Genomic DNA, 23,472 nt, shown 5'->3' on the forward strand with positions numbered 1-23,472 from the left:
GAGGATCTAGTTAGCTTAAAAGTGACAAAGCCTGCCAGACCTATGAGCAAATCATCAAACCCGTGAAAGAGCCATTCAAGTGGTAATGAAGCCATTTAACAGGCATTTGCCAACCCCAGGTAAATGCTATGAATTTCTGAATTTGCTGTTTCAGAGGGGTAGCCTTACTGTTAGTTGCAGGGTTTCCCAACCTATGGTTTAGGACCCAAATATGGGTCGCTATTACATTTCAAAAGGGTCACCAAGTGTCTCCCAGGTGGCTCTGTCCCCCCTCTTTCCCCCGTTTTTTAATTGCCTTGGGTCACCAAGTCTTCCTGAACTGTCAAAATGGGTCCCCATCTGGAAAAGGTTGGAAACTGCTGGTTCTACATTGCTTTACAATATTTCGTTAGTTCTTTTTTGCTTAAGAGTATAAAGTCACAACATTAAAAACCATCATCCCTCTCCCCCACTCCTGGGCTGCCATTGGACATAGGGGAGCCAGTTTAATAGGACTGTGTTGGGCCCCATAAATCCTAAGGATGGCCCTGGAGATATGCACCACCCGAGCATGTGCTCTTGTGCCTCAACCCATTTCCTTAGGACTGGTGCCGACTGCTCTTCTGTTGGCTTCTGGCCAGCTGCATGGGCTGGTGAAGAAGGTGAGGCAAGGCTGTGGCTCTGCCTCTCTTTACCTTCCTTTTGTGAACACTTGCAGCTCCAGGGCTGCTAGTCCCTAGATACTCTAGAGCTGTGGCTGTACTTGACCATTGGTTAGGCAACACAAGGGAAGGGCTCCATGCACCCTTCCCATATGCTTGCACTGTCACAAGAGGCAGAGACAATCTGCAGAGCATGGCATTCTGGAATGCACTGCAAGCTGCTCAAGATGGACCAGGTGGGTGAAGCTTCAGAGGGGTAGCCAAGTTAGTCGGTAATTGGAAAAACTTAAAAAACCCAAACAAATAGTTTAGCAGCGCCTTAAAGACTAACAAAACATCTAGATGGCATCATGAGCTTTCCAGCTATCCAGGGGATCCAGTATGAAAAGAACTGGTGGGGGGAAAGCAGAAATCTGAAAAAAAACCCAAAATCATATAAGGCTAAATTTCATTTTATTTTCATCAGGGTTTTTTTTTAAAGATTTTGTATTGGTTTTAATAGGAAAATCAGAACCTCCAAAAGCAATATTATTTCACCTTTTTATAAAAATTTGAATTTTTGGCAAATGGGATTGATTTATTTCTCAATGACCACTTCCCGTCAAAAGCATTTTGACAGAATTTTCAACCAGCTATGAACATAACCGTGACCATTCCTAACCCTCCCCTTATCCTACCCTGGAGCCTCTTCCTCTTAAAGCCCCTTCCCCACAAGATTTGTACAGAGAACTCCCTTTGCCACAAGAGCTGAAGTCTCTAAAATACAAGATTTACTGATCCAAGGAAAATCTGTGGAATATCCTGATTTTTCATTTGTGGGTTCTCTGTTAGGGCAAAGAGTTTAACCTGGAAATGTCTTTTGGGTAAACATTTTCAGAGGGTTAAATTTACTATGTTCACGTGAAAACAGAAATATTGTTGAAAAATTAAATGTCACAAAATACAATAGTCGAGAACAAAGTGACCAAAACTTTAATGGTATGGTAGATCTTCTCTCAGGCTAACTTTATTATGGTAACTCTTCTACGCCTCCCACTGACATTAGGGCCCAGCTGTGGGAGGTGAGGTACAAACAGATATAGAGAGACAACCCCTGACATAAAGAGTTTACACAAAGTGTGGCAAAAGAAGAATATCTCCAATTTACAGATGGAGAATTGAGGCTCAGAAAGAGGAAATTTTGGTTTGTCTAAAATATGAGCTGAACTTTAAGCATATAACTGGGGTGGTTGGTCATATGTAAGTGATACTTCTAGCTCAGGCAGAAGTTGTAGTCTTGAAGGGAGAAATCATGGGTGAAACTCTATGACCTATGTTATGCAGGATGTCAAACTAGAGGATCCTACTGGCCCCTTTTGGTTTTTAAAATTTATGCTTAAAATTAGGGCTTATCTTTGCTACTAGCTGGAGCGATAGGGGCAGTAATCGATCCAGCGGGGGTCAATTTACTGAGTCTAGCATAGACACGATAAATTGACCACCGATCACTCTCCTGTGGACTCCAGCACTCCTCCTCAATGAGAAGTAAAAGGGGAGTTGACAGGAGAATGTCTCCTGTTGACACTCCATAGCAACGACACTGTGGAAGATCAATCTAAGTACGTCAACTTCAGCTATGTGAATAGCTAAGTTAATTTAAATAGTTAGGTCAGTCTCCCTCCATTAACGTAGGCCTGACCTTAGTTATTTTGCCCAATTAGGATATAAGGGTATGTCTACACTACAGCACTAATTCGAACTAACTTAATTCGAATTAGTTAATTTGAACTAAGCTAATTCGAACTAGTGCATCTAGACCTAAAAACTAGTTCGAATTAGCATTTTGCTAATTCGAACTAGCATGTCCACATTGAGTGGACCCTGAACCGAGGTTAAGGATGGCCAGAAGCAGTGCCGGCAGGGCATCAGATTAGGACTTAGAGTGTGGAGCTGCTGTCTCAGGCTAGCCGAGGGCTGTGCTTAAAGGGACCCGACCCCCACCCCGGACAGACAGTTCTCAGGGGTTCCCCGCTTGCAAAGCAGTCCTGTCTTGGAGTGCCCTGAGTGCCCACACTTGGCACATCACAGCACTCGGCCATCAGCCTGGCTGCACTTGCCGCAGGCTGACATCTGGGGGGAGGCACTCGGGGGGCTGCAGGAGAGTTTCCACCCCAGGGAGCCCGCAGAGCCACCCCAGTCCTCCCCATCGGGGGCTCGTGCCCCATTCCTCCCCCACCTCCTTCCATTTACCCCTCCCTAGCGCCCTTCCTGATGTACAAAATAAAGGACACGTGTGTTCAAAAATAGAAACTCTCTTTATTGAACAAAACTCGGGGAGACTGGGAAAAGGAGGTGGGAGAGGGGAAGAGAGAGGGTGGGAGAGGGGAGGGCAATTAAAATGATCAGGGGTTTGGAACAGGTCCCATATGAAGAGAGGCTAAAGAGACTGGGACTTTTCAGCTTAGAAAAGAGGAGACTGAGGGGGGATATGATAGAGGTCTATAAAAGCATGAGTGGTGTGGAGAGGGTGCATAAAGAAAAGTTCTTCATTATTTCCCATAATAGAAGGACTAAAGGACACCAAATGAAATGAATAGGTAGCAGGCTTCAAACTAACAACAGAAAGTTCTTCTTCACAAAGCAAATAGTCAACCTGTGGAACTCCTTGTTGCAGGAGGCTGTGAAGGCTAGAACTATAACAGAGTTTAAAGAGAAGTGAGATAAAGTCATGGAGGTTGGGTCCATGGAGTGGTATTAGCCAGGGGGTAGAAATGGTGTCCCTGGCCTCTGTTTGTGGAAGGCTAGAGATGGATGGCACGAGACAAATGGCTTGGTCATTGTCTTCGGTCCATCCCCTCCAGGGTACCTAGTGTTGGCCACTGTCGGCAGACAGACTACTGGGCTAGATGGACCTTTGGTCTGACCCAGTACGACCGTTCTAAGCTCAGGGCTCAGGGTCGAGGGTCTCAGTGGACCACCTTGATTTTCATGCAAACCTGCTCCTGGGTGGCCAGGCTGGCAGCTATCCTGCCCTAGACGGCCACTTTCCTGTGTCTAGTGCGGAGGTCGTGGATGAGGTCCACGATCTCTGCACTAAACCAGGCGGGCGCCCACCTCTTGCGGACCTGGGCAGGCTCCCGGGAGCTGCCAGCCTGGTCCCAGGAAGAGGGGGAGGACTGGGTCGCAGCGGGTGGCTGGTTCGTGCTGTGCCAGGTGCAGGGTCTGCTGGCTGGGTGCTGGCAGGCTTGCATCTGGCACGGGCACCGTAGCCAGCCCGTGCCCCTTTAAGGGCTCCGGGGCCGGGAGGGGGGCAGAAGAGTTTCCCTGGTGGTGCCCAGAGTGGCCACCAGGGAAAGCTGGGGAGGTCTAGCCTCCCACTAGTTCGAATTAAGGGGCTACACACCCCTTAATTCGAACTAGGTGTTAGTCCTCGTAGAATGAGGTTTACCTAGTTCGAATTAAGCGCTCTGCTAGTTTGAATTAAGTTTGAACTAGCGGTTCGCGTGTGTAGCGTCTGTTAGTTCGAATTAACTTTGTAGTGTAGACATACCCTAAGTGACTAGCCCAGTGCCACACAAGACTGGCAGAACCAGGAATTGAACCTTGATTTTCTGTAGTGACCTAATGCAAGGTCATCAATCCCCTCAAAACTGCTATTTTTTGTTTGACCATATGGCCAGTGCATACAGACGGTAAGCGTTAGGATGTTAAGATTTATCAATTTCCCATCTAAACTCTGAGTACAGAACTGGTTGACTATTACAAATTCTGAAACCGCTCCTATGAGGCACTGCTGCAACTCCAGAGGACAGATTAATGTTGAAATGTCCCAAACTGAAATATTTCACTTAGATTCTTCCAATGGAAAATTTAAAAACTTCCAGCAAAAATCAACATTTTCCCATGGAAAATTCTTGAATTTGTAGAAATTGTATTTTCTGTCAATTTTTTCCCAATCAAGCATTCCTGATCCCAAAAGGGAATGGCTACTACTCATCACTGCTTTTGCAAATTTAAAATATTAACCAATCTCTATAAGAATTGGTACTTCCATAGTTTGTTCCAGACAAGGAACTCAAAACATTTCACACTAAGTAATTAATCCCTCACTGGATCACTTTAAGTCAGGCAACTCTTAGTTACATGGGTGAAATGAACACACAAAGTGGGTAATTTACACAAGGTCAGCACCACAGGCAGGAATTCAGTTCTGATTCCAAGTCATGTGCATTTAACAATTAGGTTTTTATTATACTTTTATCACTTTCCAGCAGTTTATTCTCTCTTTCTGCTTTCTAAAGATCCACCACTGACCACTTCCACAGTGGGGCTTTGTTTTGACTCCTGTTGGTGTCCCACTCACCATATTGCAAACCTAACTTTGCCAGTGATCCTCTAGTCAATGGAGTAAATGACCTATTGTCATAGCATGTGTGCATATGTTTTTCTCCCCCATGCTTCATTTGGCATATATTAGTCATCAATCATGAGTGGTAATTTCCATGCTGTAGTTAGTATTTTAATGTCATCTGACACCTCGAGGAACGTGGGAATGGTTCTGATTTGCAACACCTGAGCTCCAAGGACACTTCTTTGCATTTTTAAGAGTAGCTCTGTTTTTGGCTGCAACACTGCCAGCAAAAGTGCTGACATGAACATTGCAATTTGCGGGCTAATGAAGTAGGAAATAATTGTTGGGTGACATAAATGAATTAGCAGTTGCAGCATCTTGAAGGTGGCCCATGTATTCCTAGGATTTTAATCTGCCTAGGGAGACCTTCAAGAATAAGCATTAATTTTTAAAATGAGGTGGCAGTATGCAAAGCACTTGCAGTATTTCCAAGCAGTTTTCCTTTAAGGTAACTGACTTTTTATTGCAATTGAACATCTCTCAGGCTATGTCTAGACTGCAGGCTTCTTTTGGAATAAGCTTTTCTGGAAGAGACCTTCTGAAAAAACTTCTGAAAGAAAGCATCCACGCAGCAAAAGTGCATCGACAAAGCGATCCTCTTTTTTGAAAGATAGCGGCCACACTGAATGAACGCTCTCTCGCATGTAAGCTGTGATTACTATGGATGGAGTGGCCACCAGGGCACCTGTGCTTTTTCCTCTTTCCTCTTCTTTAGAAAGAACTCCCTCTTCCCCATCCACACACGCCTTTTTCTGAAAGAGCTCTTTCGGGAAAAAGGCTTATTCCTTGTAGAAAGAGGTTTACCAATGTTGGAAAAACCCCTTTGTTCTTTCGATTTTTTTTCGAAAGAAGGTGATTGCAGTGTGGCTGTAAGTGATTTTTTTTATAAGGCTGTTTTTCTGAAAAAACTCTGCAGTGTAGACATACCCTGGGCTTGGACCACCTTCTACCAGGCAGCTAGCTCCTCTGCATGTGCTCTGTGGCACTGCCACATCCTGTTAACACTTGCTGCTTTCCAGGCAGGTATTCATATTTTGGTGGTAGGACAAAGGAGCTTTATATATCTCCTGCCTCCTTTGCAGAGGTTCTGTGCTGCTTTGTTGTCAAATATTTCTAAAGCAGTAGAGATGGGCACAATGGAAAGCCTGAATCTGGACAGGGAGGAAAGATGGGCTAGTGCATTGGATAGGCTTGCACTCCAGAGTAGTGGCGGGCCTTAATTTCAGTGCCCAGCGCTCCAGGCACAGATCTTTCCTGAGGGTAGAAACTTTCCTGGACACACAGCATGTGCAAGGAGAGCATTCTGCACGCAATGAATCTGGCCTTAGTGGGTTGACTCCCAAGTCATCATGCCTTTTGAAATATGCCTTCCCACTTCACAACCCTCCTTGCCCTCATTGCATTGGGACTTTTAGTGGCTCTGTAAATATTGGTGCTGGTCTGCATGTCACCAACCAGGATGTGGGCTAAGTTATACACGCAGATATTTTGATGTGCACTGAGGGGGTAAGTGTTTCAGATCATTTCTAATTAAAAATGGGTGCCTTTGGGTATTGCTAGGCTCTCAGAAGAGAAATCCTAGCTGCCTTTGGTGTCAATTTGCATAACAATGCTCACGACAGCCTTGGGCTGTAATTTTGCTCTTCAAACTCTGCGTTCCCATGTTCCTTCCACAATTACATAGAAACCAGTTTTCCTCCCCTCTCTCCTTTTGTGGCTCTGACACTCTTGTAAAATGATTAAAGTGTCTGGTAGACTGAATAACTCCTAAGACGTGCTAAAATCAGTAGTGCTTCCCGATTGGTTGCTCTTATGTCTGCGCAGCATGAGTGACAGCTGGTGAGAGACAAGGGATGAAAAACATCCTAGTTATACACAGTCATGGAAAAGGAGAAAAGATGGAGGGGGGGGGGGTCTATAGGAGAGAAAGGGAGGAAGGCTGGGGGCAAGAGGAAAGTTATAGAGGACAAAGGCATTACTCTGCAGATCACCTCTGAGAGGGCTACATCATTCCTTAGGCATAGCTGGCTCAGTGTGGTGCCTAAAAGCACTACCCCGGAAGTAGCTCTGTTAGTCCCAGTAGCCTTGTGAGGCCTTTCAGTCCTGTCTGCAGTGTTCCGTGTAAGCTGTGAGCTTGGACAGCTGCTCAGGAGAGATTCCAATGCTGCCCAGCTGATTAGAAGGGCACCTACAACTGAGTTTTGTTTCTGTTGGTAGTGCACATTCACACATGCGTGGGAGCACATAAAATTTATTCTGCACATGGGTGGAAAAGATTAGAGGGTACATTGGTTGTCTGGGACACATTCCCTCCCCTATGTTGCTTGTCTTGGAATAACATCAAATTTGACACCTGGTGTGCTGGCCTGTGCTTTGGGGGATTGGGGTCAAGGGTCTGCCTCCTCTTTGTTCCCACTTCTCGCCCAACTGCTCCAGAAGAAGTATAAAGTCAGGACTAAGGATGTTAAGGACTAGTTGATTTTCCCCACCTCCTCTTGCTGCCTTTATCAGAGAGAGGCAGCGAAAGGCGGTGGGGAGGAGAAAGAAGGGGTACTTCAAAGCGGCAGTGCTGAACAGCTGAGCCAGGGATCAGTTGTGTGGTGCTCCCCCCTTTAAAACGCTGAAGCACCATGGAGCCTGGGGTTAAATGGGGACTCCCCAGCTAATTTCAGGTTCCGAGCGGCATTTCCCCAGCTGACTCCCCAGCAGCATTTCCCCAGGAATCCCCAGCTGACCCTGGGCTCCACAGCGCTACCCCTTTGAAACGCCACCTCAGCATTTCAAAGGGGCAGATGCCACACTGCTGAGCTGGCGATCAGCTGTACAGCACTGCCCCTTTGAATGCTGCTTCGGTGTTGCAAAGGGGCAGCCACACAGCTGATCCTGGGCTCAGCTGTGCAGTGTTGCCCCTTTGAAATGCCAAGGTAGCATTTTAAAGGGGCAGCGCCACCAGCTAAGCTGGGAATCAGCTGTGTGGCAGCTTCATGCAGCATTTCAGCAGAATTCGGGATCAGCTGGGGAGTCCACAGCTGACCCCGGGTTCTGGGGAAGTGCCGCGTGAAACCCCTGGTCAGCTGGTGGTGACTTAGCAGAAGACTGGGAGTGGTAGCTGAGGGTTGGAGTCCCACCCACCCCCGAGGGATGGAGCTGGCACCCATGGAAGGTAGGGTCTTGTTCTGAAGACCTAAACACTGGAGAATCCACCATTTCTCTCTAACTTGCTCCAATGGGTAATTGTCCTCAGTGTGTCCCCAGTGTGTCCTCTGCTGTCCTCTCTTGAACAAGACCAAAGTTGACATCTTATCTACTCTGCATGGACATTATAATCCCCAAGGCAGATTTCATAATAGAGGCTTGCCCTGGTCTACTTGGCCAAAATTCCTACTGCCATATAGTAACTGTCTTTTTGCCCCACAGCTGGCTGAAGATCATTGACGCTTACACTGCTGAGTTGATTTCCATCAGGAGGAAAGGCACTTAAGTATGTAAAATGCTACTTGACATTCTTTGGGGCAGAGGCTGTCTTTGTTCTGAGTTTGTAGTACGCCCATGGACTCCTCTGTGCCAAAGGAATACAAAAAGCCACTGTAGTACGTGACTATATCAGTGGTGATGGTGCCTTTGACGTTCATTCATAGAGAAAGGGATCAGTTATCCCTCCCCGTAGCCTCCTTCAGAGAAGCATTCTTGATTAACTGTTCTATGGTCAAATTAGATCCTAATTTATTAGCACATGCTCTGCAATTTTCTGCAAGCATGGTACTTTCTGACAGGTGTCTAAACTGTCTGTATCAATCAGGTTTTAAAAAGAAGCAGGCCACCATCTCAGTGAGCTACGTGCCATGCTCTACCAAGAGGAAAGCCAGTGTACAGTTTCCCATCTGTGTCTCACCCAACAAGCAGACCATCAGTGGTGTCTCAGAGATGCTCTTGTCTCCCAAGGAGAGCTTTTACTGCTCAACAGTGACACCTGCTGGATTATTAAGAGCATTGTTAGGGGAGTCATGACTGATGACAGGAGGGATAACATGGTGTTGGCATCCTGGGTAGGGGAGAATATAAAGTGCAAATATACAGGAAATATAAACATACAAGAAGACAAATTAAAAACCAGCCTCTTCCCACAGAAAGCTGCAAAGAGGGTTTGCATCTTTCCATTCAAATCTCGTCCATAACTGATCTGCAAAGCTCTGCAGAATTATGAGCAAGATTTTAGCTCTCTTCAGCCCATATATGTTTGAGCTACTCACTGATGCTTGGAAGGGCCCAGATAGTAGCAAAGTGAGACAGGACAGCTGGGAAAGGGTAGTGACATAGGGTATGTCTACACTACCCCGCTAGTTCGAACTAGCAGGGGTAATGTAGTCATCCGCAATTGCAAATGAAGCCTGGGATTTGAATTTCCCGGGCTTCATTTGCATAAAGCCGGCCGGCGCCATTTTTAAATGCCGGCTAGTTCGAACCCCGTGCCGCGTGAAATTCAAATCCCGGGCTTCATTTGCAATTGCGGATGACTACATTACCCCTGCTAGTTCGAACTAGCGGGGTAGAGTAGACATACCCAGAGAGGTGCAGTGGCAAATGACGATGGGGAGTAGATCAGTAGAGCCCATCCAAATGAATAGAAACCTATACAAATCAACTCTTATGCCAGTTTGTGAACAGGACGTAAATGTTTATTTGGGAACTGTGATCATACCATACAATCAGTGTCGATGCCTAAACCTGTCCTGTCAGTTCTCCAGATTTTCAATAATACCTATCAAGCATGAAAAGCTCTATCTGGATTTCCTACATACAAAGACTCCTCAGAACTGCACAGCTCTAGTGATACTACAGGATTTCTGATAATCCACCGGAATTGCAGAATAAGCCTGTCTCAAGTTACCACAAAAAATTGGTTACTTAACTGAATCCTTTCACATCATATAGGTGGAGCAGAATTGTTCTCAGTGGGTGAAATCCTGGCTCCATTGAAGTCAATACGAGTTTTGTCATAAATTTCATTGGGGCCTGGATTTCACCCCTCTGCATTTCAGGCAGGAGACTGGGTTATCCAATGCCACAGATTTAACTCTGTCACAGCTGGATTTAGAAGCTGCTGGTTCTCAGGTCTGTGGTCGCTTTTGAGCCATGCTTCTCTTTGACCTCAGATGATCTGGTTTGAAATAAGCCATTTCTTCTTCCCACTAAAATCTTCATCCTCTGGAAAGAAGAAAGGGGAAGCATTCAAAGATATAGTACTTTAGACAAACACTCTCGGGAGCCAGACACAAGACCTTAAACAAATGTCTGTTACCTTTCTCTTCTGTAAACCTGCACTGTGACTTCACTAACCTGCCACAGCAATAGATTAATGTAACTTTACCCAGTCTGTTAGTTTCATGATCAAGTGCAGCACAGTCATACATTTCACTTATTCCCGTAACAGATGTGTCTACCTTTTAAAATATGCGGCTGTGAACCAAGCCCGTGCACTGTCCAAAGGAGTTCATGAAGAGGTCAGTCACTTTCACGCAGTCTTGTTTCAAGGTCATGCCCTCAGGCCTCTAGCTACTTAACAGATGAGACATTTGGGGGTGCAGAGCTGCTTTTGCTTTTTTGATCTCAGAGTTCTCAGTCCAAAACAAGTACTTACCCTTCAGAGAGCTGCGTCTGGCCTGTATTTCCTTTGTGCATGCTGAGGGGAGAAGTGGCCACTGAGAATTGGCTACTGTAACTTTTTGGTGGGGGTGATTAAAGAGCCACTAGAGTTCCATCCCATTCTTTTCAACTCATCAGAATACCCTGTCGATGCTGGAACAGATTTTTCAAGCTTGATCTGCTGGTGTAATTTCCAGCTCAGGTAAGCATGGCAGTGCAAGGAGTGAGAGGGGCTAGCTGCCTGAATACGTCGAGGGTTTCAGATGGGATCATACACTGGCTGTCTAGCCCTTCCCCCTGCTCCTGCCCCAGGCCTATGCTTCTATTTTTAATGCACTAATTCAAGCAGAGCTAGTGCAGGTATATCTAATTGAGCTGGAGTTTACATCTCGCAATGCTTGTGCCACGGCGTCTGGGGTGGAGAGTTCTCCTTGAGAACAGGCACAGAGAGGCAAACCCATAGACTTCATTTCACTGAGGCCAACTAGGGCTGCCTGTAAAATAGGCCAGAGTGGCTGGGGCATGGACAGGTTGTGAGCTAGCAGCCTCCACCAAGGAAGCCTCAGCTGGAGTCTAAAACTGCCTTTGTGGAAGGCAGCCGTGGTACCATGGCCTGTAATCACCTCCTGGGCTGAACCAATGCAGAGGTGCAGAGAAGAACTGGACTCGATTTCTCTTGGTGGTTCCTTTGATTCTGCCCCCCCCCCCCCATGTTCTAAGGTGAACTGACAGCTCATCCTATCACCAAAATAATCCCTCAAGTGAAGGATCCCTTTCTAGACTACCAGACTGAAGGCCTGATCCTTTGAGCACTCCCCCAGAAACCTACTTCAGCTCCTAATTATGCAGGAGGGGGGTCTGTCCCTTCTGGGCCTCTTAAAGTGTCCAGCAGAGGCCAGCCTTCTTGTGGAGTGTGAAAGGTGTATGGGAAAGGGCATTCTGGTGGTGTCTAGCTACAGAGAGCGCCCTTGTCTCCCGTTGACTGTGCCCCACAGGATGAGACCCCCCCCCAGTGTGGTGGCTGATAACAGAATCCCTCTTCTGGAGCGAGGCAGCATGTAGTCAGGTGAGTTGTAATTAGAACAGGTAGGGAAAGGAGTAGGAGGAGCACAAGATGACCCACTGTTGCTCGTAAGACCTGTGAATGTTCAGGCTTCCTGTGTTGTGCTCACTGCCTCACAGGATCAGACCGGGAGCGGCTTTTACTCCCTTGACTGGCCCAAGTGAAAACCACGTTAGTATAGTGGGTGCCCCAGAACATGCAGGGTTACCTCCCTTTTTGATGGTTCAGCTTAGCTCATGTGGCTTCTCTAGCCCTTCAGCGTGCTATGCTATTCCTTCCTAGGGAAGAGCTCAGAAGGGATCTTGGTGAAACCCTGATCAAATGAAGCAAGAATCAGGCTCAACCAACCCCAGTTAATGCACTGATACAGGATTTTAGAATCATAGAATGGGAAGGAACCCTGAAAGTTCATCAAGTCCAGTCTGCTTGCAGGACCAAGCACCATCTAGACCATCCCTGATAGGTGTTTGTCTAACCTGCTCTTAAATCTCCAATGATGGAGATTCCACAACATCTTGAGGCAATTTATTCCAGTGGTTAACCTCCCTGGCAAGAAGCTTTTCCTAATGTTCAACCTAAACTTGCTTTACTGCAATTTGAGCCCATTACTTCTTGTCCTATCATCAGAGATTAAGAAAATATTTTTCTCCCTTCTCCTTGTAATAACCTTTTAAGTACTTGAAAGCTGTTATCTTCATCTCATTCACTGGAATATACTGTTGGCAGGGCAACCTTTAAGATGTTACTGCATTCAGACCCCAGTGCAATGAAAAACAATTACAAATGGTTAATGTAGGATAACTCAGCCACTGTCATCAAACACAACAGCTGTGCACACAGTCTAACACAGATTGATATTGTTTTTGGAGAAGATGAATGTGGTGGAAGAAAGATGAAACACCAACTGTTGAAGCTTCTGATATCAATTAGACATTGCCGTCAGTCCAGCCTTTCAGGATGTACAGTGGAACCATTCTTGTAGCAAAGTCTGTGAAGAAAAACTTCATTTTCAGCAGAGCTTCTCTTTAGACCAATATTCTGATTTTTGACTTTGCTATGCATTGAAAGATGGTGTTAGAACCAGAGATGAGCAAATCATTCCGAGCGAACAACGCAGTCTCTGGATTGATTGCACATAGTGCAGTGGTGCTAAGCAAACCCAATCAGGACTAGCTTCTCCATTTTGCTGTCTTAGAACATGGTAAGTGACAGTCTTCACCACAAACAGCTTTTGCCCTTCATTTTCTGTTTGCTCTCTCTCTCTCTCTCTCTTTTAAAAACAAAAACAAAACCCACAGTTTCCAGAAAACAGCATTTAATTGTTTCTCTGTGCCTATTGACTGGGCAGCATGAGTAGTTAAACATTCAGGTAACCAGTCCCACTGCTCAAATCACCTATAGTAGCACTATCTCTGTTTCATGACTGGATAGATGTACTGAGCAGAAAAAGCCCGAAGAAATCATTGCGGTTAGAGCATTGATTATCTTAAAGGTATGGTAGCAACACTTCAGGGAGGGTTGGGGGGAGATAAGACAAGGTAGGAAATTTTAGAACAATTGAAACCTTTTACATTAATCTCTTCCACCAACACACAATATTCTAGGGACTTGCATGGACCCTTGATTTATAAATATTGAATTCCTTCCTGACTGAGGTAAAAAGACATACCACAAGAAGCAAGATTTATTGGCTGTTTACAGAAGACTTTACAATCTATGTTCTCTTATCACGTCCACACAAAGTAACTGTGTTGGTATATACATCCACAGCTTTGTTTGCAAAAGGTATCAAGTTGTCTCCGTGCTCGGACCCTGGCCAGGAACTTCCCATTCTTGTCCATATTAGAACCAAGTGAAAAGCAGAATTTCCAGAATAATTTTTCAGTTTTATCATCTTTGCTCGTGTATCAATTGTTTCAATAATTTCCTGCCAAATTAAAATGAAGTTCTGTGAGATGTTCAGATAATGCAGTCATCATTTTGCTGCGTAACTCCTTGCTGTGTAACTCCAGCCAATTCACTTTACTTGTCTGTACCCATTTATGCCTTTTGTGGGTCTTGTCCAGTTAGAGTATACAGGGGGGCCTGGCTTCACGCTCTCAGAAGGGGCAGAGACTGAACTGAGAGCCGTCATCCCGTAGTGCTGGCTGGACCATAGCGCTGGGTCCTCCCCTCCCAGCCCTCAAAGCCGTGCAGAGTGCCACTCCCACAGCAGTTCAAAGGAGCCCCAGACTCCTACCACTGCCGCTGCCCATGGAGCAGTGGGAGCAGCTGGGAGCAGCTGGGAGCTCTGGGCCCCTTTGAATCACAGGCCCCTGTGCAACTGACTTCTTTGCCCTCCCCCTGTCGGTGGGCCTGAGAGTATCAGCAGTTCAGGTTAGGGGTTGCCTTTTTAGTATGGGTTTATACAGTACCTACACAATGGGACCCCAGTAATGCTTGGGCCTCTATGTGCTACTGTAATAAAAATAACACATTTATTTGTATCTAATGGCTTCCAATATTCCTATCTCCTGAAACACCCATCCTACCTTCTATCAGTATTCCCTCTATGCTGCACAGCTTCAGAGGTGATTCATCAGCCCTGTCCATTCAGAGGCTCAGGGCACTGTTCAGGGTGCTGACTGACTGGGGGGGCTGATGAATCACCTGTGAAGCTGGGCAGCCCCACAGCTTAGAGGAAACACTGTCCTCTACCTTCCCCAAATGTTGCCCAAACAATGCTTTTGTAGCAAAACGTGTTTTCTTATCTCACTGCCTTACTATTCTCGCTCTCAAGCCCACAGTGAAATGGCAGCAGTAGCAGTCAAAAAAGCAAACAGAATGTTAGGAATCATTAAAAAAGGAATAGAAAATAAGACGAAGACTATCTTATTGCTTCTATATAAATCCATGGTACGCCCGCATCTTGAATATTGCATACAGATGTGGTCTCCTCATCTCAAAAAAGATATATTGGCATTGGAAAAGGTTCAGAAAAGGCAAAAAAAATGATTAGGGGTTTGAAATGAGTGCCATATGAAGAGAGATTAAAAAGATAGGGACTTTTCATCTTAGAAAAAAGGAGACTAAGGGGGAATATGATAGAAGTCTATACAATCATAACAGAGAAAGTGAATAAGGAAAAGTTGTTTATTTGTTCCCATAACATAAGAACTAGGGGTTACCACATGAAATTAATAAGTAGCAGGTTTAAAACAAACAAAAGGAAGTTTTTCTTTACTCAGTGCACAGTCAACCTGTGGAACTCCTTGATCCAGAGCATGTTGTGAAGACCCGGACTTAAACAGGGTTAAAAAAATAACTAGATAAATTCATGGAGGTTAGATCCATCAATACTTATTAGGCAGGATGGGTAGGAGTGCTGTCCCTAGCCTCTGTTTGTCAGAGGCTGGAAATGTATTACAGAAGAGGGATCACTTGATGATTGCCCATTCTGTTCACTCCTTATAGGGCATCTGGCATTGGCCACTCTCATAAGATAGGATACTGGGTAGATGGACCTTTGGTCTGACCCAGTGTGGCTGTTCTTATGTTCAAATTGCAATTTTTCTTTGCTGAAAATTTCACTCTGCTCTTTTCTATTCCTAACGATTCATGGAATGTCTCTTTCCCCTCCGCCCCCACCGTCGTCTTAGCTGTACTCAGAGCTTTCATTCTATTTCACTATAAATATTCTGTAAATGGTATTTGACTTCCTTGGTTCTATTTGGTGCAATGCACTTTAAAAAAAATGCCCTCCTTCCATTCCCAGATCCTATACAGACCAGTGATTTAAACTCTTTAATAAATCAAGGTACTTGAAGATACTTTACTAAAAGACAGGGAGTGTTCCATATTCTTTTGCAAATCATGAATTATTTAAGTGAGATTTTCCTCATAGACATGTCAACTTCTCCTCCCTGATTACATGTCTTCCCTGCAGCAACTGTAATCCCACTAGAACGATGCCTTACCCAAAAAATCTGTGGATGGAGAAGTCAGGCTACAGGGAGAAGCACTCAGAAGTCAGGAAGCATCAAGGATAAAATCACAGGCCACTCATAGGCTGTGCTAACACTAGACTACAAAGGTAAGTCAGAAAGAGATATGCAAATTGTGGCGAGGAGTCCTGTGGCACCTTATAGACTAACGGAAGTGGTGGAGTATAAGCTTTTGTGGGCAAAGACCCACTTCGTCAGATGCATGCAATTTGTGTATCTTTTTCTGCTTTTCTGTCAAAAGAGGCTTTTCCAAAAGTTGGCACATCTACACAGTGCCAAATTTTGGAAAAACCTGCTCTTTCGACACATCTCATATGCCTCGTAGAACGAGATTTACACGGATGGCGAAAGAGCGCGTCCGCTTTTCTGAAATTTTTTGGCATTGGTTTTCCAGGGTAGTCATGTCCTAGAAAAGCACTGTAGTCTAGACATAGCCCCACTCTGCTTGCCAGAACCAAAAGGGGAGATTAACATGTACTCAAAGCTAGCTGGGTTATGAAGAAGTATCCTGTGGGACATTGAGAAATAGCATCCCAAGTAATTTTCAGAGTAATGATTGAAAATATGAAACCTCTAGTGTCTGAATTTGTGATGTAATTTGACTGATAAGTTACACTAGGGATGCTGTTGGCCCAGAAGAGTTTTATTTAGAGCTGTGCAAACTGTCAGCAATAGAGCCCTGTGCTGCCCAAACTCAGATTTGGTACCAGATTTCTTTGCAAATTCCTCCCAAGCACAGAAAAGGTTTGCACGAAGCCCTCTGGGTCCAGCTGCTGACTATGGCTCAAGATTGTTTAGAATAGCCATGTTGCTATGAAGAATTCTTTCCTGAGCCTGATGTGTTAAAATGAGGAAGAATAATCGGCATTGTGAATGGAATATGATGAGTTTCCATGCTAAGCATTTTAGTAAGCAAATCAATTTATCTAAGGCAAGTTAATTGTAACCTTTTCTCTACAGTAGTCCGCCCTTAAGACACTGAGTTGGAACAGATGGGTAATGCACTAATATTTCACAACATACTCGGGGGGTGGGTGGGAGAAGCTGCACCCAGAAATTAAAATACAGCTTTAGGTGCCAAATAGTTGAGAAGTTTTTCTGTGTGTATAGGGGGAAGGGATAGGATTTAAGGCATATGTTCTTGTAAGTCAGTATACCACAAGATAGAAGCACCCACTGCCAGACAAACTCACTGACATGCAAAACACTAATGATTTACTCCATGAGCCGCACTGGGTGAACTTCTTAAGATGTTTGACCCATCTGTTATAATACAAAATTGCCTTACCAAACACTGTTTAATATGGCTTTTAAGATGCACACAATAGAGAAATTTCAAACTGCAAAGGGGGAACAAATAGATTTTGTCCTTTCTGTGCTGCTTTACGAGATAAGGAGGCCTGGATTTTTTTTTCTCCTCCTGCATTCCTTTAAACAAAACAAAACTTTTTTTTTCCCAGCTCAGTTTTTACCTTTGGACTTATCAGGAATGTCAAGTATTCTTTAAATAAGAAAATGTGACCTTTCTCAGCCATTAATTATTGGGAAAGTAATGTTAAATCTTTCACAAAGAGTTCTTTTCTCCTGGGCCTACATTTGAGTTAAATATAACGTTCTAGAGCACTGTTTTCTTCCATTAGCTCTTCAGATTTTTAACTCTTCTAGGATGCTATCCAAAGGCTATTACTAACTATAGTCTCTTGGGGTACGTCTACACTACAGCGCTAGTTCGAACTAACTTAGTTCGAATTAGTTAATTCGAACTAAGCTAGTTCGAACTAACGCATCTAGAACTAAAAACTAGTTCGAACTAGCGTTTTGCTAGTTCGAACTAGTAAGTCCACATTGAGTGGACTCTGAACAGGGCTTAAGGATGGCCGGAAGCAGTGCCGGCAGGGCATAAAAGGAGGACTTAGAGCATGGAGATGCTGTCTCAGGCTAGCCGAGGGCTGCGCTTAAAGGGTCCCGACCCCCACCCCGGACACACAGTTCTAAGGGATGCCCCGCTTGCAAAGAAGTTCTGGCTTGGAGTGCCCTGAGTGTCCACACTGGGCACATCACACCACTCGGCCATCAGCCCGGCTGCACTTGCCGCAGGCTGCCATCTGGGGAGAGGGAGTAATTGGGGGGCTGCAGGAGAGCTTCCACCCCCAGAAGCCTGCAGAGCCAGCCCAGTCCTCCCCATCGGGGGCACGTACCCCATTCCTCCCTCACCTCCTTCCACTTACCCTTCCCTAGCCCCCCTTCTTATTGATGTACAAAATAAAGATAACGTTTCTTCCAACATTGACTCTGTCTTTATTGAAAAAAACTGGGGGAGACTGGGAAAAGGAGGTGGGAGAGGGGAAGAGAAAGGCTGGGAGAGGGGAGGGCAACTAACATGATCAGGGGTTGGGAACAGGTCCCAGATGAAGAAAGGCTACAGAGACTGGGACTGTTCAGCTTAGAAAAGAGGAGACGGAGGGGGGACAGGATAGAGGTCTCTAAAAGCAGGGGTTGGGTGGAGAGGGTGCATTCAGAAAAGTTCTTCCTGAGTTCCCATAAAGAAGGACTAGAGGACACCAAAGGAAAGGAATGGGTATCAGGCTTGAAACTAGTAAGAGAAAGTTGTTGTTCTTGACAAAGCAAATAGTTAACCTGTGGAACTCCTTGCTGCAGGAGGCTGTGAAGGCTAGAACTAGAACAGAGTTTAAAGGGAAGTGAGATAAAGTGATGGAGGTTGGGTCCATGGAGTCCTATTAGCCAGAGGGTAGGAGTGGTGTCCCTGCCCAAAGTTTGTGGAAGGCTGGAGAGGGATGGCACGAGACAAATGGCTTGGTCTTTGTCTTCGGTCCATCCCCTCCAGGGTCCCTAGGGTTGGCCGCTGTTGGCAGACAGGCTACTGGGCTAGATGGACCTTTGGTCTGACCCAGTACGGCCATTGTAAGCTCAGGGCTTAGGGTCGGGGGTCTCAGTGGACCATCTTGATTTTCATGCACAACTGCTCCTGGGTTGCCAGGCTGGCAGCTCTCCTGCCCTAGACGGCCACTTTCCTGTGCCTAGTGCGGAGGTCGTGGATGAGGTCCACGATGTCCGCACTAGCCCAGGAAGGTGCCCGCCTCTTGCGGTCCAGGGCAAGCTCCCGGGAGCCGCCAGCCTGGTCCCGGCAAGAGGGGGTGGGCTGGGGGGCATCGGGTGGGTGGCTCTGTGCCGTGCCAGGTGCAGGGTCTGCTAGCTGGGTGCTGGCAGGCTTGCACCTGGCACGGGCACCGTAGCCAGCCCGTGCCCCTTTAAGGGGTCCGGGGCCGTGAGGGGAGCATAGAGTTTCCCTGGTGTTGGCCAGAGTGGCCACCAGGGAAACCTGGGGAGGGCTAGCCTCCCACTAGTTCGAACTAAAGGGCTACACAGCCCTTAGTTCGAACTAGCTAGTTCGAACTAGGCGTTAGTCCTCGTAAAATGAGGTTTACCTAGTTCGAACTAAGCGCTCCGCTAGTTCGATTCAAATTCGAACTAGCGGAGCGCTAGTGTAGCACCTATTAAAGTTAGTTCGAACTAACGTCCGTTAGTTCGAACTAACTTTGTAGTGTAGACATACCCTTACTAACTATAGTCCTTTTATGGATTATAGTGGATACTGGATCAAAGCTTTGCTACCTGTGATGTCATAAACTCATTTGTTCTCCATTTGTCCAAATGTTTAGAAAAAACAGTGTAGACAAGAACTGGATTAATAATTGTAAAAATCTTTGTTTTTTACAAGTTAAAACCCCCAAACACATATGTTTGTTTAAAACAAGCAGAGAAGAAGAACAAAACTTGTTTGATTCTTTGCATATCTCCTTTAAAGCAATTTTTAAAAACTGAAAAAAAATAAGTACAAAGAGAGTCAACTGAAATGAAAATTAAAAATAGAATTATAAAGCACCCTCGTCGACCTGAAATGCCAGAGATCAACCCAAACAGCTTCAGTCAAGGAAAACTCTGACTATAATCTCAATTAGATTTCTTTGAGCATGTCAACAAAACAGCAGATAATGGAGGATCAGTAGCTGTGATTTATTTGACTTTAAAAAAGCCTTTGAGAAAAGTCCTCCCAACAAACTTTTAAGAAAATGAAGTAGTCCTGGCATGAGAGGCCATGTTCTTCTATGAATTAGAAACTGGCAAAAAGACAGAAAAAAAGGATAATGGTAAATTTTCAGTATGGCAAAAGGTTAACAGCTGGATGTCCCAAGCATCTGCATTAATAAGGGTGATACATAAAGTCTGGAAAAGTGAGTGAAGAAAGAGGGAGCAAAACTTGCAGACTGCCAACTTATTAATCTGAATCAAAACTTCAGATGGTTATGAGGGTCTCCATGAGACCTAACAAAGCTAGATGAATGGGCAACATGAAGACAGATGTGATTGTGTGTAGACAAATGCAGGTTCATACACATTGGAAGAAATATTTTGGATTAGATGCACAGTGCTGGGTTTGTAAATTAACTAAGCACCCTGGGTATGTCTACACTACCCTCCTAGTTCGAACTAGGAGGGTAATGATACCGCACTTGCAAATGAAGCCTGGGATTTGACTTTCCCGGGCTTCATTTGCATAAGCGGGGAGCCGCCATTTTTAAAACCCCGCTGGTTCGAACCCCGTGCAGCGGCCAAACAGAGGCCAGGGACACCTTTCTACCCCCTGGCTAAAACCACTCCATGGACCCAACCTCCATGACTTTATCTAACTTCTCTTTAAACTCTGTTCTAGTTCTAGCCTTCACAGCCTCCTGCAGCAAGGAGTTCCACAGGTTGACTCTTTGCTTTGTGAAGAACAACTTTCTGTTACTACTTTGAAGCCTGCTACCCATTCCTTTCCTTTGGTGTCCTCCAGTCCTTCTATTATGGGAAATAATGAAGAACTTTTCTCGATGCACCCTCTCCACCCCACTCATGCTTTTATAGACCTCTCTCCTATCCCCCCTCAGTCTCCTCTTTTCTAAACTGAAAAGTCCCAGTCTCTTTAGCCTCTCTTCATATGGGACCTGTTCCAAACCTCCGATCATTGTAGTTGCCCTCCCCTCTCCCACCCTCTCTTCCCCTCTCCCACCTCCTTTTTCCAGTCTCCCCGAGTTTTGTTCAATAAAGAGAGATTCTATTTTTGACCACACGTTTTCTTTATTTTGTACATCAGGAAGGGGGGCTAGGGAAGGGTAAGTGGAAGGAGGTGAGGGAGGAATGGGGTACGCGCCCCCGATGGGGAGGACTGGGCTGGCTCTGCGGGCTTCTGGGGGTGGAAGCTCTCCTGCAACCCCCCAATCGCCCCCTCTCCCCAGATGGCAGCCTGCGGCAAGTGCAGCCGGTCTGATGGCCGAGTGCTGTGATGTGCCCAGTGTGGACACTCAGGGCACTCCAAGACAGGAATGCTTTGCAAGCGGGGCACCCCTGAGAGCTGTCTGTCCGGTGTGGGGGGTCGGGTCCCTTTAAGCACAGCCCTCGGCTAGCCTGAGGCAGCAGCTCCACGCTCTAAGTCCTCATCTGATGCCCTGCCGGCACTGCTTCCGGCCATCCTTAACCCCGGTTCAGGGTCCACTTAATGTGGACATGCTAGTTCGAATTAGCAAAATGCTAATTCAAACTAGTTTTTTAGTCTCGATCCGTTAGTTCGAATTAGCTTAGTTCGAATTAACTAATTCAAATTAAGTTAGTTCGAATTAGTGCTGTAGTGTAGACATACCCTTATATCCTAATTGGGCAAAATAACTAAGGTCAAGGAAAATAACTTGGGCAAAATAACTAAGGGCAAGGAAACTCATTCAGCGTCAGTGTCCCTTTTTACTCTTTGCTACCTTCCTTCCACCAATATCCCACATACTTTCACCCTGGCTGTAGAAGAGAAATAGACAGCTGATCTGAGACGAGACACTCCTGGCTGTTGGTTCCATGTTCCCCAGCACGGAAGAGCCGGGTGTCCTGGCTCCAGATGGCATCTTGGCACCCTAATTCCATGCATCTTACCCTCGAGGGATTTTTTTCTTCCCTTAAATTGTGTGAGCATTTATTAACCCTTTACTCACATTGATGAACAGTTACTCACAAGAAGCAGTCCCACTGATTTTGTATTTTGGTGGAATTACCCCCTTGTAACTACTCACCTGTTTGAATAGGTTGCTTTACAATCTGGGTCCTTAACAGCATAGCTTTGCAGATCTCCTGATTTCATAGGCAATGTAACACAAGGGATGTGTAGTCAGTCATTAAATAGAATGAAATGGTCAGCCTGCAACATAGTGTGATACTACAGTTCACTGAGGCAGGAACAAACATGTCTCCTGTATTTAACAAGAAATAAGAACGGATGTGCTCGGTACTTTTAGAGCTTAAAATCCATAGGAACTCTGCGGCAACCATATTCTGACTTGTGTCTGTGCATGAATGAAATTCATCCTTACTTCCTCATAATTTCCTTCCTCCGGAAAGCTAAACCTTTGAGGAAAGATGCTTCAGCGGGTCTAGCCCCTGTTTTATTTATGGTAATCCTGCCCATTGAAAGGTGCCAAGCTATAGTCAGAGGCAAAGCTGTCATGCATCAGATGAATGCTTTTTGTTTCCTTGGGAAGAAGTGTAATTGCACATAAATCCATAGATCTGATCCTCAGCTGGGGTAAATTATTACAGGTCCATTCAGCTGACCTAATATCTTTACAGATCTAGAAACAAAAACAAAGAAACCCCCAAAACTATTATCCTTATTCTGTAAATACAAATGTCCCAAGTATATTTTCTTCATTAAATTACAAACCTCATTTGCCAGTCAGATGGCACAGCTCCTGTTCCAAATCATGTATGAAGCTTTGGGATAGGATAGTTTGGTTTGTTGTTTTTTTAGATTAACTGTGGTCTGCCAGAAAACTGGCAGGACAAGTTAAAGCTAAAGAATTGTAACTTAATACAGACATCCGTGTAGTTCTTAAAGAGGATTTTGCCAAACTTTCCACTAAGAACAAAGTCACAATATAATACTTTGCATTTCTATAGTGCCTTTCCTCCATGGTTCCTGCTTTGCAAATACTAATGAATTAAGCCTTGTTATAGCCCTGTGAGGTAGGGAAGATGGAGAATAATGAAGTCACACTGAGCAAAGGTGGGATATTTGCCAAAAGAGCATGTAACATAACAGGTTTACAATCAAGCTCAGAAAAGAGTGAGATCAGGTCTATACTATAAATTTACATCAGTATATCTACATTGCACAGGAGGTGTGAAAAAACCAAATCCTTGAATGATGCGGGAATATTGATCCAACCCCCAGTGTAAACAGGATTATGTTGATAGGAGCACTTCCCTCAGTTTGCAAAGGTGGAAACTCACCTGTCTGTTTCATAGTGTTCTCACTGAGGCACTGCTGTGGCAAATACAACATTTTAAGTGTAGACCTGCCCTGAGAGTCCTGATGGTCAGTCCCTTACTCCAGTCAGTCCCCCTTTCAATCTGGTAAAGGAGTAACCGAAGTAGAGGTTTGTGTGCTGCTTTTACCTATAATAGTCTCAGACAATTTCTCCACTTTCACTTGATTTATTATTCAGAGGTTCTGAAGAACTCTGCATGTGCAAAAATCTCCTTTTGTTTCATTAAATTAATTTTTCTATCAAAAATGCTGTGTGGTCAAAACCAATGTGTCACGGAAACTAGTCTGTATCGATACACCTGCCCACTAATGTATTCTGGGGGGTGTCTTTCACTTGTGTTTCACTTGCGGTTAAAAAACAACAACTCTCATTTTGGCTCAGA

Source organism: Pelodiscus sinensis, chromosome 2 (genome assembly GCF_052426305.1).
Source record: "Pelodiscus sinensis isolate ZL-2025 chromosome 2, ASM5242630v1, whole genome shotgun sequence".
NCBI lineage: Eukaryota > Metazoa > Chordata > Testudines > Trionychidae > Pelodiscus > Pelodiscus sinensis.